We start from the raw sequence: 5,515 nt of genomic DNA on the forward strand, positions 1-5,515 counted from the left end.
GAATTCTTCCCCTGATGAATGTGGGAATTACATTTATTGATTTTCATATGATAAACCAATGTCGGGTCTCTGTGATAAAATCCAATATGAAATTCATGGGTGTTTGAAGGCAATTTGTTAATATTTTATTCAGTGTTTTTACAATTATGTTCATCTGGGACATTGGTCTATTTCTTCCTTTGGTGTTTCTCTGTAAGATTTTGCTATCCGGATGATAAAGCCTTCATAGAATGTAAAGTTTTCTTCCTTTATACTCCATGGAGTAATTTGAGGAAGTTTGATGTTAGTTTTTCTTTAAAGGTGTAGTAGAACTTAGCAGAAAGTCTATCTGATCTTGGGCTTTTGTTATTGAAAAGGCTTTAGTAGCTGATTCACTTCCCTTACTTGCTATTGGTATGTTTAGGTTTTCTGCCTTCCTTGTTCAATTTGAGCAGGTCTTATACATCTAGAAATTTGTCAAGGTTATTGAGATTTTTTAGTTTAATAGAGTATAAATTCTGGGTGCAGTGGTTCATACCTGTAATCTCAGTGACACAGAGACTGAGCCAAGTCAGGAGAATGTTATTCTACTCAGCCCCAGCAACTAAGCGAGGCCCTAAGCCACTTATGAGGCTCGATCACAAAATAGAGAAATATAAAGGGCCAGGAATAGCTGGGGCTGTGCATCAGTGGTAACATGGCTCTGTGTTAAATCCATCCTATGAGAGAAAGTGAGAAAGAGAGATAAGAGAGATAGAGAATAGAGATAGAGGTAGAGAGAGGGGGGGGGGCAGGCACAAAGAGAGAGGTGAGAAAGAAAGAGAGAATAAATGTTCAATGTAGTTTCTAATCTTCCTCTGGATTTCAGAAAAATCTATGGTGAGATGATGTTTCCATTTTTATCTTTAATTTTGTGTTTTTGTTGGCTTGGGTTTTCTGTATGTTTATTAGATGGCTATAGGTTTATAAATCTTATTTACCTTTTCAAAGAATCATCACAGTTTTCTATTGATCATTGTATTGCTTTTTCCAATTCTCAATTTTATTAACCATAGCTCTGATCTTAATTGTTTTGTTTCTTCTACTGATTTCATGTTAGCTTTTCTTCCTTTTGTAGGTCCTTGATGTTTAGCATAACATTATTCATTTGGGCTCTTTCTGCTATTTTATAGTGTAGGCGTTTGATTAGAACTTCCTTCATACTGTTCCAGGAATTTTGACATGTTCCATCTCTGTTCTCATGTATTTATAAAAATTCTTGATTTCTTCTCTCATTTATTCTATAATCCATCACTCACATACAAATGAATGTTTCAATATTCATGTGCTTATATGATTTGTATATATCATGCCATTGATTTCTAGTTTCATTCCATTCTGATTTCACAAGATTCACAGGATAACATGAAAAATTTTTCATTTGCTGAGACTTACATTGGGACCTATAATATGGTCTATTTTAGTAAAAAGTGTACTTGATTGATCTGTATTGAGACCGTATCATATGGGTGGTGTCCACAGTCTGTCCTATTTCTCTATGATTCTGCTATAGCAATGGATGGCTGTAGGTGGGACATGGGAGCCCACCCATAGCTATTTCTACTTAGGGCCTGGTAATTAGTTTGGGTTTTTTTCTCTTCTATTCTTTGTGTTGAGGTATAGATGAAGACTAAGTGTCATTAAATTTAGTGTTGAACAAGGTGTGCTGTCTTTTGGCTAAGTTTATTTCAGCATCAGAGTTTCTTTCCTGTATACTTGTAGTGTCCCTATAGGTTCCAACAACACCCCTTAGAATAATGGGACACAATCAATAAACCATAACCTATGTTAACAAAATACTAACTACTTGGTTCCTACTATGACATCTACAATGTGAATTGCATAAAACAAAGTGGTAGGGTCAATGATTGCTGCCAGTAAAAACAATAAGTAACCATGAACTCTATCTGGCATTAAAGAAAACAACAGGTGTCAACTACAGCATCTCCATAGTAATAATTGCTACAGCATTAATGGCTGGGTCAGGAGTTATATAAACCAATTAATTTTAAAAGTGGTAAGAATGCAGATAATTAAGAGAAAATAACAAGGAATAAGAAATAAGAAGAGTTCATAATTCAAAAAATTGAATGGTCAGAATGCAGAGGAGCAGTAGCATGTGATGGTTTAAAGGAAGAGAAAAAAATAGAAATAACAAAGTAAATGGAGAGTGAAAAAGAGAACAATAGAATTTGTCAGCAGAAGAAAGAGAAACGAGACAAACAGACATATGAAAACAATAAAAAACAAAACCAAAATTATAATCAAAAACCCTAACCCTCAGAAGATAAGGCAAAGAAAAAAATTTTAAATACTAAACATTTTTTAAAACGCTAAATGAGAAAAAAGAAATATGTGCATGTATATATGTCCTTGACCCAATCAGCACAGCAAAAACAAAAAAAGAAATAAAAAGAGAAAACAAAGATTCTTAATGATTAATTAAAGAGTCATTTCCATTGAGGTGTTCTTTCCATTTCTTCTTGAGCTTTGTCCTGAGTGAGAGAGCAAGGACTGAGAGTTGCTAAACCCTTCCAAAGAGGTTCTTTTGAGGTACTGCCTGTCTGTGGTTCTACATTCTGCTACCTTCAGATGTTCATCTCATTTCTTAGGCCAGAAAAATTTTCCTCTATTATTTTGCTGAAGAGGTCCTTGATGTTTTAGTCTGTATCTGCATGTTTCCTTCTATCCCAATGACTCTGAGGTTTTGCCTTTTGATGTTGATCCTAATTCTTGTATATTCTGATCATGTTTTGTTGGTTTCTTTTTTTGCTTTATTGAATACTGAATCTTTAGGTTCAAATACCTCTCATGAAGACCTGAAGTTCTGTCTTCTAGGACTGAAGATCTGTTCTCTCTGCAATTGAATTTTTGGTCAACTTAAATTAATTTAAAGTTCATATTTGATTCATTATGTATTTTACTTCTGGGAGCTATGATTGGTTTCTCATTATCTCTATTTTTTTATTGAAATAGGCTTTGATCTCCTGTATTTGGTCTCTTCATTCATTCCTTAGATCTTACTCTAGTTCACTGAATATTTTAATAATCAATTTTTAAAATATTTTTTCCTCTGGAAATTCATCCACTTTCATATATGAGGGTTCTTTTCTTGTGGGGTTGTGAATTTGGGAGGGAGAATTTTTTCCCTATTACCTCATGTTTTTGGAGGTCTCTGATTCACACGTGTGTTCAGAAGAGTTACTCTTCCTCTTCTATACATGTATCTTTGGTGTGTACTTATCATTTTTGTTCTTGGGACTTCTGTTTTTGCTGGATGACATGCCCAGGAGAAGGACCTCAGGTCCCTCTAGTTGCTCCTTCCTCATGCCTGGTTCTTGTTCTGTGGTTCTTGTCTCTCTATTCTATGTGCTGAAGCATTGTTGAAGCTCAGGTAGGTCTAGTGCATGTGTGGTGAGAGGTTCACTGTTACTTGACTGAGTTGTGAGTGTAGCTCAGCTGCATGATTTTTGCTCCCTTTCTATTTAGTATCTAACCATCTCAATAGGCCCCAAGGACTCTATGTGGATAGAACATGAAACAAAGATCCCAAATGCATTGGGTTCTCAATGTTCTTCTATATATGTTGCATATACTGGTAAATATCATTTTCCCTCTATATATGGATATCAAATTAAGTGGCTAAAACATAATTTTTTAAAATAAAAATGGTTAGACACTGTTCTGAACATGATGATCAAAATGTATACTACTGTTGTTATTCTTCAGTGATTCAGGGTTTATGTTTTGGCATGGCAGGGGTACCAGAGATTAAAATCAGGAGCACTCAGTCAGTATGTCACATCCCCAGCCCTACTTTTTATTTTATTTAGAGACAGGCTCTCACTGAGTTACTTAGTGCCTCACTTTTGCTGAATCTGGCTTTGAATTTACAGTCCTCCTACCTCAACCTGCTGAGCCACTGGGCTTACAGGCATGCACCACCTTGTCTGGCTCACACTGAGTTTTAGTACGAAGGCTCAAACCATACTTCTGCCTCAGTCTCCTGAGGAGCTGGTGACCACAGGTGTATATCACTGTGCTTCACTAAAAAAAAATTTAATGAATCATTTTGCTCATAGGAAGAACTGTTGCTATCATTGAAAGAAAAATACACTGAATGAGAGAATGGACTCCAGGGACATGGCAATGGGACTGATGTTCTTATCATAGTCAGCAGTTGGAATTCTTGGAAATTTCTCTCCGCTTTATTATCATTTAGTCATTTCCTGCAATGAATATACATTAAGGCCCAGAGATATGATTCTCAGGAACATGACTATAGCCAACTCTTTGCTTATTCTCTCTAAAGGTATTCCCCAGACAATGACAGCTTTTGGTTGGAAGCATTTTTTGACTGACCTTGGATGCAAACTTCTTTTATACACTCAGCGAGTGGGCAGGAGTATGTCCATTGTCATCACCTGCCTGTTGAGTGTCTTCCAGAACATCACTATCAGCCCCATGGACTCTTATTGGAGTAATCTCAAAGAAAAATCTCCAAAGTACATTGACTTCTCAATTTCCCTCTGCTGGATCCTGTACATGGTGGTGAACTCCATTTTTCCTCTCTATATATTTAGCACACAGAGTAGCAAAAACCTGTCAAAGAAAACAAATTATGGATACTGTTCTTCTGAAGGTCGTGACAAAATCACAGACACATTATACTCAGCACTCATTGTATTTCCTGAGGTTATCTTTTCTGTGCTCATGATCTGGTCCAGTGGCTCCGTGATTGTCCTTCTGCACAGGCACAAGCAATGGGTTCAGCACATTCACAGCATCAAAGTTTCCTCCAGATCCTGCCCTGAGTCTAGAGCCACCAAGAGAATCCTTGTCCTGGTGTGCTCCTTTGTGAGTTTCCACACCCTTTCCTCCCTATTAAATGTTTATATTGCCCTTCATTTTAATTCCAGTTGGTGGTTGGTGAACATCAGTACACTGCTTGCCATGTGTTTTCCCATGGTCAACCCCTTTATTCTCATGAGCCATGACACCATTTTCTTCAGGTTCTGTTTCTGAGAAATGTGAAATTTAAAATTTCATAAGTATATGAATTGTAAGTTTTGTACAATGTGCTATCATTTAGTCATTCTTCATGTTCAAAACATCAATAGAAAAACTTACGAAAGAGTCACCTGTCTTTGTATTGTAAACTTCAAAGGGCATTGGGATTCTCAGCTGCCTGAATGTGGGATCTACGTGTTCAGTGTAAGGCAATGAAGATGATCATGCTCATGTTGATGCACAGCATCATGTAGAGGGTCATCTGAATTCATATAGCAAATCAAATGAATGGGTACCCAATCCTTCAAAATCAATTTAATCACAATGACTTCAAATCAATTTAATCACAATCCTTCAAAATCAATTTAATCACAATGACTGAACAAATGGTGTACTCCTGAAAATATTTGCCAGAATAAAATACAGTGCAGAAATGAGTGATGGATATTCTAGTCAACATTTCTCCATATGTTTATCTTATATGTTC

The 5,515-nt window shown here is 36.2% G+C and overlaps 1 pseudogene across 1 annotated transcript; it reads left to right on the forward strand.

Annotated features, from left to right (window-relative positions):
* The first annotated feature begins 4,146 nt into the window (after nucleotides 1-4,146).
* Nucleotides 4,147-5,043, forward strand: LOC306648549 (vomeronasal type-1 receptor 4-like; annotated as a pseudogene). Its single transcript has one exon. The product of its transcript is annotated as a vomeronasal type-1 receptor 4-like (transcript).
* Nucleotides 5,044-5,515: the final 472 nt, after the last annotated feature.

This window comes from Sciurus vulgaris (genome assembly GCF_902686455.1).
Source record: "Sciurus vulgaris genome assembly, chromosome: 17".
Taxonomy (NCBI): domain Eukaryota; kingdom Metazoa; phylum Chordata; class Mammalia; order Rodentia; family Sciuridae; genus Sciurus; species Sciurus vulgaris.